The sequence below is a fragment of the Leuresthes tenuis genome, unplaced genomic scaffold (genome assembly GCF_036924035.1).
Source record: "Leuresthes tenuis unplaced genomic scaffold, fLeuTen1.0.hap1 SCAF_4, whole genome shotgun sequence".
Classification (NCBI taxonomy): domain Eukaryota; kingdom Metazoa; phylum Chordata; class Actinopteri; order Atheriniformes; family Atherinopsidae; genus Leuresthes; species Leuresthes tenuis.
The window spans coordinates 36,684,774-36,696,485 of NW_027325358.1; positions in this window are offsets into that span (position 1 = coordinate 36,684,774).

Below are 11,712 nucleotides of genomic sequence, written 5' to 3' on the forward strand. Positions count from 1 at the left end.
AGACGACAATCCTGGGACCAACGGAGGGACCCAGTTGGGACATAAGCCTTTGCAAGAGCATTCAAGTAGATGGGAGCCGTTCCATTAAGCACTTTGTAGCTAACATCAGTGACTTGAATTTGATGCGGGCGGCTAAGGGTAGCCAGTGGAGTTCAATGAACAGAGGGGTGACGTGTAATTTAGCCATTAATCCGATCCGATGGCATGCATGTAACTGTACTGACTGTAACTAGCATATCAAACTGACCATAGCTTCACATCAACCACAAGTTCTTCAGTTTCATTTCAACACAAAAAGAAAAGGAATGTGGAATTTGTGGAATTTTCCACTTATATGAGGACAGTATTTTGTTTATGGTAAACAAGGAGATCATATCAAGTGTTATGCTTATCCACTGAAGCGTAACTCAAGTCACATTAATATCAGCATTTTAGAAAATAGAACTGTAATGCCAACAAATTTCTCAATGCAATTCGGCCAAGTACAGCTCTATGTCCAACACAAAAAAATAAAGGTGTGGCCTATTTCCTTTTGTACAGGTAATTATTTTGTTCATAGAAGGCACACACACACACAAAACACACGAGCAGTGAGCAGATCACATGCAGTGTTATGCTTATCCACTCAGCTTCATGCACGTAACACAACGTCAGCATTTTAGAAAATGTATACAAATAAAATGTATTACTATTATTGAAACAGAATTATAATTGTGTTTTATCAAAATTCTCAGTCAGTGTAAATAAGCTCAGTGCAATTATGTACCATCTTATGCATCATCACTTTTCACATTGCCATCAGATGTCAAAGCTGGCATGTTACTCCCCCAGGTTAGAGAGATGGGTCTGAGTGAATACTGTCAGAGTGCTTTGTAGTTTGGCTCATAGCTGCTGACAGCTCGTCTGAGACAGTCTGTGGGAAAGTGTGTCAGCCTCCTGTTTTTCAGCTGCGTGTTCCAAACACCGAGCTTGGCCTTGAGCTCATTCACAGCGCTTATCGTGTGGGGCAGGTGTCGGTCTTTTCCCTGGAGCTCGTTGTTCAGCGCGCTCAGTTTTGGTGTCAGGTCTGTCAGAAACCCCACGTCCAACAGCCACTGATCTGACAGGTCCTCATGCTCCTCCTTCCTTGTCTCCAGAAAAGTCTTTATCTCAGGCAGCAAATCAACAAATCGCTGCAGCACTTTGCCGCGACTCAACCACCGGACATCGGCGTGGAGGAGCAGGTCTCCGTACGCGGCATCGAGCTCATCCAATAACGCCTTGCTCTAATAGAGTTGATCAGTTTGACCCCCAGAGTCATAACTTGAGAAAAGTTCACGACCTTCCCCGTCAAGGTCTGCTGGTGAATGACACAGTGGTGATTGACGAAGTCAGGAAAATCATGGTCATTACGGCATAGCGCTCACCATGTGTGGATGTGTATACACACGTGGACAAAATTGTTGGTACCCCTCAGTTAAAGAAGGAAAAACCCACAATTCTCACTGAAAGCACTTGAAACCTACAAAAGTAACAATAAATAAAAATTCATTGAAAATTAAATAATCAAAATCAGCCATTACTTTTGAAATGTTGATTAACATAATTATTTTTTTTTTAAAAACTAATGAAATAGGGCTGGACAAAAATGATGGTACCTCTATAAAAGATTGAAAACTATTTGACCAGAGTGACATGATTAACTCAGGTGTGTCCTTTAATTGACATCACAGGTGTTTCCAAACTCATAATCAGTCAGTCTGCCTATTTAAAGGGAGACAAGTAGTCACTCTGCTGTTTGGTGAAAAGGTGTGTACCACACTGAACATGGACAACAGAAAGCGGAGGAGAGAATTGTCCCAGGACATCCGAAAAAAAATGATAGACAAACATCTTAAAGGTGCAGGCTATAAGACCATCTCTAAACAGCTTGAAGTTCCTGTGACAACAGTGGCTCATATTATTCAGAAGTTCAAGACCCACGGGACAGTAGCCAACCTCCCTGGACGTGGCCGCAAGAGGAAAATTGATGACAGATTTTAGAGACAGATCGTTCGAATTGTATCCAAAGAGCCCAGGACAACCTCCAAAGAAATTAAAGGTGAACTCCAAGGCCAAGGTACATCAGTGTCAGATCGCACCATTCGTCGTTGTTTGAGCCAAAGTGGACTTCATGGGAGACGACCAAGGAGGACACCACTGCTGAAAAAAAATCATAAAAAAGTGAGACTGGAATTTGCAAAAATGCATATTGACAAGCCACAAAGCTTCTGGGAGAATGTCCTTTGGACAGATGAGACCAAACTGGAGCTTTTTGGTAAGGCACATCAACTCTATGTTCATAGACTGAAAAACCAAGCATACGAAGGAAAGAACACTGTCCCTACAGTGAAACATGGAGGAGGCTCAGCAATGTTTTGGGGCTGCTTTGCTGCATCTGACACAGGGCGTCTTGAATGTGTGCAAGGTAAAATGAAATCTGACGACTGTCAAGGCATTCTGGAGAGAAATGTGCTGCCTAGTGTCAGAAAGCTTGGTCTCAGTCGCAGGTCATGGGTCTTCCAACAGGACAACGATCCAAAACACACAGCCAAAAACACCCAAGAATGGCTGAGAGAAAAGCGTTGGACTATTCTAAAGTGGCCTTCCATGAGCCCAGATCTGAATCCCATTGAACATCTGTGGAAGGAGCTGAAACATGCCATTTGGAGAAGACACCCATCAAACCTGAGACAACTGGAGCAGTTTGCTCATGAGGAGTGGGCCAAAATACCTGTTGACAGCTGCAGAACGCTCATTGACAAATACAGAAATCGTTTAATTGCAGTGATTGCCTCAAAAGGTTGTGCAACAAAATATTAAGTTATGGGTACCATCATTTTTGTCCAGCCCTATTTCATTAGTTTGTTTTTTTAAAATAATTGTTAATCAACATTTCAAAATTAATGGCTGATTTTGATTATTTAATTTTCAATGAATTTTTATTTATTGTTACTTTTGTAGGTTTCAAGTGCTTTCAGTGAGAATTGTGGGTTTTTCCTTCTTTAACTGAGGGGTACCAACAATTTTGTCCACGTGTGTAATGTGCAACTCCCATGTATGCTTGGTTTTGGGGTTGAGTGGTTTTCCATTGTTTAGGAGCACTGTAACTTAGCGGTGCTAAGTGGAGTTATTTTACATATTGTGTATGACGTGCCTCTCATAACAGGGACGGGGAAGTGATGTCGGCTTCTGGTTCTGTAGCTGAGCTTTAGCCGCTTTTGTTTTTGCCCCTTTGCAAATTTGTGTACTTATGGTTACCTTGTTTTATTTACTATTTTGATTATGAATTGTTATTTAATTTGTTTTCTTCAAAGTCAAGTTAGTGTTGCTTCGTTTTCTTTTTTAAACCAACTTGTGTTAATCCTATTTTGGTGTCCTCTCAATGCCAGTACAGGTGGGCTGGTCATAGGTTTATAGGTGTTGGCTCACTAGGAGGAGGGCTTCCTCATTTTTAGTTTATTTTGCATGCTTAATATTTGTTGTGTTCTAATTTATCTATTTTTCTATTTTGCAGTGTGTAATTTAAAAAAAAATTTTTAAAAAAAAAAAGTTTCTCCCCTCCTTTCTGGTACCTGGTGGTGGCCCCTTTCCCCTTCACTCCCCCACTGCTGTAGTCGTGTCGTGACCCTTTTTTTTTTTTTTTTTTTTTTTTTAAACAAAAAGTCTTATTTTTGAGCTGAGACCTCCTGTTATTTAATCAACGTGAAACTTGCCTGTAAATAAAAACTAAATATTGTTTAAAACTAGAAATTCTCTGCTCCCTTTTTTCTTAAAATATAAGAAACTGTATTCGGTGTGGTATTATCTGGGTGAAAGTCCCAGAGTGGCGTTGTCGCATTGTCAGGGGCGTACAGCTGCCCTGGTCACACATAAGATTCCTTAAAACAGCCATCAAAGAGCTTACATTAACAGACACAAACAGTTAACTGGCACTGCTCCATCTGGGCTTCTTTAACAAAAATATTAATGCATCATTATAAGCCACCTTCGATGTCTGGAGGCTGGCTTTTCTATAATTGCACCATAAGTGTGCCATATACAGGGAAGCACAATATGATCTGAACAAGTTCAGTTTAACTTGATCTGAACAATATCCAAATTTCCAAGCTAGGATATTAGCTTGAGCATATAACATTCGAACCTGACGTTAAATATCCTCATTATCTGATAGACGGTCTGTCAGCACATGACAGATATTTTACTTCATGTTCAGTTTAGAATTGGGGAAAGCCCTATATATGTCTTTGTTAGTGCGACATATCAGAATTACACTTTTTGATGGATTGAATTTAAAGTCATGTAGTTCACCGTATACCGAGCACACATAAAGCAGCTTCTGAAGACCAGCTGAACTTGGACTAAAAACCACTAAGTCGTCAGCATACATCAAGTGGCTTACAACTGTCTCTCCAACCATACAGCCAGTTCGACACAGATTTAACTGCTTAGAAAGTTCATATAAAAATTGAACAATGCAGGGGACTGTTCAAGGAGGTTTTCCCCTTAATTGACACTTCCATATTGGATTTGATCAATCGGTCTTTGTTGATAGGATATGTACCTCAGACTTTTAAGGTTGCTGTAATTAAACCTTTACTTAAAAAACCTACTCTTGATTCAGAAGTGTTGGCTAATTATCGACCTATATCCAATCTCCCTTTTTTGTCCAAAGTTCTTGAAAAAATAGTTGCAGTTCAACTTTGTGATCATTTACATAGAAATAATCTGTTTGAAGAGTTTCAGTCAGGATTCAGAGTGCATCATAGCACAGAAACGGCACTGGTGAAAGTTACCAATGATCTCCTGTTAGCTTCTGATAGCGGACTTGTTTCTGTGCTTGTCCTGTTGGATCTCAGTGCTGCATTTGATACGATCGATCACAGCATTCTGTTACAGAGACTTGAACATGTTATTGGGATTAAAGGAACTGCATTAGGCTGGTTTAAGTCATATTTATCTGATAGATTCCAGTTTGTTCTTGTAAATGAGGAATCTTCCTCACACGTTGGAGTAAGTCATGGAGTTCCTCAGGGTTCTGTGCTTGGACCGATTCTTTTTACTTTATACATGCTTCCATTAGGTAACATTATCAGACAGCATGGCATAAATTTCCATTGTTATGCTGATGATACTCAGCTGTACTTATCTATGAAACCAGATGAAACCTACAGGTTGGTCAGGCTACAAGCCTGTCTTAAAGACATAAAGACCTGGATGACTCAGAACTGTCTGCTTTTAAATTCAGACAAAACTGAAGTTGTTCTCTTTGGACCTGAGCGCTTCAGGGAGAAATTGTCTAGTTATATAGTTACTCTAGATGGTATTTCCTTGGCTTCTAGTTCTACAGTGAGGAACCTTGGAGTTATTTTTGACCAGAATTTATCATTTGACGCACATATAAAACTGGTTTCTAGGACTGCCTTCTTTCACCTTCGTAATATTGGTAAAATCAGGAACATCCTGTCTCAAGGTGATGCAGAGAAACTAGTTCATGCATTTGTTACTTCAAGATTGGACTACTGTAATTCCTTATTATTGGGCTGTCCCACATATTCTCTGAAAAGCCTCCAGCTGATCCAAAATGCTGCAGCCAGAGTTCTGATGAGAACTAACAGGAGAGATCATGTTTCTCCAGTTTTAGCTTCTCTTCATTGGCTCCCTGTTAAATTCAGAATAGAATTTAAGATTCTTCTCCTCACATATAAAGCTCTTACTGACCGAACTCCATCATATCTTAAAGATCTCATTGTACAATATTTTCCTAACAGAGCACTTCGCTCCCAAACTGCAGGTTTACTTGTTGTTCCCAGAGTTTCTAAAAGTAGAATGGGAGGTAGAGCCTTCAGTTATCAGGCCCCTCTCTTGTGGAATAAGCTGCCAGTAAATGTCCGGGAAGCAGACACCCTTTCCACTTTTAAGATTAGGCTTAAAACTTTTCTTTTCGATAAAGCTTATAGTTAGGGATGGCTCAGGTAATCCTGAAACATCCCATAGTTAAGCTGCTATAGGCTTAGACTGCTGGGGGACCTCATCTGTCACACCTTTCCTCACTTTGCTCTCTTTTTCCCCCTGTTTAATTTCAAAATTGATTTTATGTACATGTGACATTATTGTGGTTATTAACCTATGTTTCCCTGTTCCAACAGATATCCTTTGAATGGCGTTATGGTGTTTTTCCCCCCTCTTTTCCCTCTTTTCTGTCTTCTCAAACCCCAGCTGGTCGAGGCGGATGGCCACCCTTCCTGAGTCTGGTTCTGCCAGAGGTTTCTTCCTGTTAAAAGGGAGTCGTTCCTTTCCACAGTTGCCACAGGCACGCTCAGGACGGGAGATTGGACTGAAGACACATTTCGGTGCAATCTGTTGGTTTCCTTAGCTAGGATATTAATTTTTTTAATTAGCTCTATATGAATTAATTGGATTATGATTACAATTAATTGAATTCCAATTGGCTTGAATTGGACTATATTACTTAAGTGCCTTGAGATGACAATTGTTGTAATCTGGCGCTATATAAATAAAATTGAATTGAATTGAATTGAATAAAATGCTTCCTTGTCTGACACCATTACTGACCCGGAAGGGTGCAGACACACAGGTGTCCCTCTTAGCCTGCATGGTTTGATTAGCATACCAATATGACATCTTACTATCTATTTAGGCACACCAGCTGTGGTTGTTTGTCCCATTTGTCTCTTTGTGGCCCTGTGATGGACTGGTGACCTGTCCAGGGTGTACCCCGCCTCTTGCCCGATGACTGCTGGGAAAGGCTCCAGCCCCCCCGCGGCCCGACCGACGGATTAAGCGGGTATAGAAAATGGATGGATGGATGGATTTCTGTGGTTTACCCGGTCAAAGGCCTTTGTGGCATCTAAGAAACACAGAAAAATCAGTTCTTGCTATTTTAATGACTCAATACTTCCTTTAGATCTAAACCCAAATTGATTATCTGTAGATAATTGATTATCTTTTTCAAATCTAGGCAAGAGAATTAGTTCAAAGATTTTAGACAGTGTACTTGCCAGGGCAATAATCACAGGAGATAGACAAAGACAACAGACAATTGTTGTAATCTGGCGCTATATAAATAAAATTGAATTGAATTGAATAGATAGAACCACCATCATCAAGGAGTCAGGAATAAAGCCATGCACAACAAAACCAGTGAAGCACAAGGCAAGAAGAGGAACTAACCTCGAACTTGCAAATTTGAGATGTTCAGTAGAAATAAGATCTATTCCTGTAGATTTATTTGCAGACAGTCTTTTGATTACTTGATAAACCTCATGTGTTCTGATTGTTTCTACAAATTCAACATTGTGAACCTGATAGGGTTCACTCTGAACACAGGTAAATAGCTTGCTATAGTGCTGTTGCCAATGATCTACAATCGGATTCGCCCCAGATATGCCATCTACTGTGCAAGGGAGAGAAGGTTTACTATTATTAATAGTTTTTACCTCTTTCCAAAAAAATGTTGTGTCCTTACCTACCAGCTTTTTAGCCAATGAATCAGCCCTCGTGGTTTGTTCGTTCTTTCTAATGAATCGTTTAGCATATTTATATTTTGCATTTGTCAACTTTTTTGTTCAAATATAGGACCCTGTCTAGGTTTACCTGCGAGAGCCCAAGAAGTAGTAGCTTTGCGGGATTCAGCATGATATTGAGACACATATGTGTTCCAACCGGGCCTAATTTTGATCATAGCATTACGTACATTGCAAGGCAGGCTAGCCTCCAACAGCGCTTTAATTATATCAGAAAATAACCTGGATATGTCAGTTTCATGCTGAATATCTGAGCAGTTGCAGTCCCTGCATGTAACTGCCTCCTTTGGTAGTGTAATGTTACATAACAGTTGATCAGTGTAGGCATAATAGCTGGCTAGTTTTTCATCAGAGAGAGAAGACAAGTCTATTTGTATCTGATTTTGGTTACTAGTCACATTTACAGTTGCAGGTATATAATCAAATCTAATTAACACAACAAAAGGAATGTGATCAACAATGGACACATTGTACAAGATATCAATGTGTACCAAAGCAGCATGAGCATTTGCTGTAGAAATACAATGGTCCAACCAGGACGTAATATGCCAAGCTTAACTTATATAAGTGTAACTTGTTGCTTCAAAAGTTCTCTACTTGATAATATTAAATTAGAATCTGTGCAAAAATGATTCAGATGTTTTCCAAACACTTATTATTAAGTGTTTATTATTATGTTATTATCCGAGATGTCTGCATTCATGTCACCCATTACAAAGACACTATTCAATTTCTCGGTTTGCATAAAGGAACTGATAAAAGCAAGCTTACTATGATATTCTTCTTCATTATGACAACATTCAAAGGGAGCGTACACATTTAAAACAATGAATTCTTTATTATGCTGTGTTACATGTAATACAATACAATGCAATACACCAGTCCACACGAGTCAATTTTTTAAATGCGTTATAAATATCCTAACCGCTTGTTCTCTCCTTTAAGTGCAAAAGAGTGAGGAGATCCTCTTTTGTTGTAGAGTCCGGGAATGTCATCCTGACAAATAAAACATGGGCATTAAGGGGAGCTTTACATTCATAAAGCTTCCCTTGGCAAAGCAAATGTGTTTGGCATAAACTGTATTCAGATTTAGAAAGTTGTATTTAACCAACTCAATGACTTTCTGAAGAAAGTGGAAGTCTCTGTAACTTTCAATCAGGCTTCTGACGTCATCACAGCACTGAAACAGCTCTGGTCAAAGTGTTAAATGACATTAGGTTGAATACTGATTCTGGTTATGTTTCAGTCCTGGTTCTGTTGGATCTCAGCACTGCATTTGATACTGTAGATCATTTTGTTACAATTGGCAGCTATGAATCTGAGCGAGTGGAATCCCCCAGGGATCAGTTCTTGGACCTCTTCTGTTTAACTTGTATATGCTCCCTTTGGGTCAGATATTGCAGAACTTTAATATCAATTATCACAGTCATGCAGACGATACACAACTTTATGTATCTCTGTCACCTGACAACTGCAGCCCAGCAGACGTACTGTGTCAGTATCTGGAGGAAATTAGATATTAAATAGCTGGATGAGAGAGAATTTTCTACAATTAAATAAAGACAAAACTGAGATCATTCTGTTTGGTAGCAAAGAGAAGAGGGTCAGCATTGGTAAATATCTTAAGACTCGGGCCCTTACAATCACTGACCAAGTTCGTAACCTTGGAGTGTTGATAGACTCAGATCTGACTTTCAGCCACATCAAAGCTGTCACCAAGGCAGCTCTTTACCAACTCAGAAACATCAACAGAATTAAAGGTTTTCTCTCCCAAAAAGACCAAGAGAAACTCATCCATGCATTCATCTCCAGTAGACTTGATTACTGTAATCATCTTTTAACTGGACTTCCCAAAAAGAGCTTTAAACATCTGCAGCTCATCCAGAACGCTGCTGCTGGAGTTTTAACCAGGACTAAGAGATCTGAACACATCACACCAGTTTTAAAATCTTTACACGGGCTACCAGTCAGTCACAGAACATATTTTAAAGGCCTGCTGATGGTTTATAAATCCCAGAATCTGTGATATGTTCAGAGAATATAAACCCAGCAGAGCTCTTAGATCCAAGGACTCAGGTCAGCTGGTCCAGTCCAGAGTCCAGACTAAACATGGAGAAGCAGCATTTAGCTGTTATGCTGCAAACAAGTGGAACAAACTGCCAGAGGAGATTAAACTGTCACCAAATGTAGACATTTTTAAATGCAGGTTAAAAACATTTCTTTTCTCATGTGTCTATGCATGAAATCTGCACGGTATCTTTTAACGTATCTAGACTGACTTTTTATTCATTTTAATTCATTTTGTTTCTTTCTATTTATATTCTTTTACATATTTTTACATAGTTTCTTCCGCTCCCCGCTGCAATGCTTTTATCTTATGTAAAGCACCCAAGCACCCTTATTCATGGGGAAAATAGAAACTCGAACAACATAATAAAACAACATACAAACATTATTCTCGTGCCAATTCTCATTTTCCAACTCAGCGGGACGTATTACTTTACCATCTATGAATGCTGAAGAGAGCCGTCTTGCCTTCTTTTCTTGCCTTTTGCCTATCCTCTTTGCCTTGATTTTACAGACACTTTACTTGGCGTGTTTCCATGTAAGATGTCTCCGTGTTCTTGACGTAAATGTGATGATGATAGTGTGTGAGACCGCCATGTGACATGATTTGTAGTGACTGGAGCAGGACAACCTGCTTTTTCATCACATTAATTGATTTAGATTACTTAAAAACAAGTTTCAATTTTCAAAGTTTCAATTTTAAAATTATTAGATTATTCATTCATTTATTTCCTAGCTTCATCAATATTTACACATATATAAGTAATTTATTCTATATTTAATCTATTCATTTCCAATGATACATTTAAATGGTTATTGGTAAATATATGTATTCATATAATGTATTTATTTCCAATTTTAATGAATTAATGACACGTTGAATTAATCATTGAAGTTATGCTCCATTTCTTTTGTATTTCTTGGTTTTCATTTTCATGCGATGTTTTGTACCTTTGTTTTATTCTGGTAATTGATTTTCTGTCTTCTTGCTTTCTGTTTTATATTGGTAATCATGGTCTGTCATGGTCCATTTCTGTTAGTTTGTCTGCTTCTTGTGTCACACCTGTTTTTGTTTTTTTTTGCTTATTATCTTAGCTGTCTTCCATTTGTTAATAATCCCTCATTATGTATATTCTTGTGGGTTTATGTTCTTCCTTGCCAGAGCATTGCATGTATGTATGTTTGTTGGTAGCTCAAGTCATCCATGTTCTCCCATGTGTTTTTCTTGTTTTTAGTCTGTTTCTGTTTTTAGCTTCTTTTTTTGCAGTTTTTTAGTTCTTGCTCTGGTTGCTATTTAGTTGAGTTATTTCAATAAACCGTTCGTTCATTACATTGTCAGTTCTTTACTTACTTCCTGGTATTTCTATATTTATATTCTGAGTCCTCAACCTCCCGCTCCACCTCCATTTATGAGAGTTTAATGTTGTATTAATTTATTTGATTGTGGCACCTTTCTCCCTCAAACATACGAGACAACAGAAAGGCATTCTGTGAATAACCATGTAAAAAATCACGCCACTGTGAAACATGAAGGTGAAAGCCACAAATGCATGTGAACTGAGCACCAATTCACACCAGAAATCATCATCATCAGGGGGGCACTGTGGTGACGTGAACGATGTAGGATGTGTTTTTCAGTCGCTCCTCAGGAAAGTGATTATGATATAGTTTTAATGTCATTCTAAGTTTGTCGACTGTCTGCAACTTCAAGGTGATTGAACGTTTTTTTAAGAGACCTGCATCTTGAGAGTGGGAACTGCATTAATGTCGAGCTGTAGTCAGCCGGGTCACCTGAGAGGCCAGCTGCTAATGACGAGATGCTACGTAGCATTAAGGTAATGATCGACAACCAACAAACTGAAATTGTGGCAAAATTCGAGTCAATCATATCGGAGCTGGTTAAGAAGGAGAAAAAGTCTCCCTGCAAAGTGGAACTATTAGTGACCTGGAGCGCTCCGCTAATGAGCACTCGGATCAGATCACTAGTATGCAGGTGAACATGGCTAAGCTATCTGCTATGGTGGAGTCTCTGGGCAAAAAACGTGAAGAATTGGAGGCACGCTCTAGATGGCATAATATT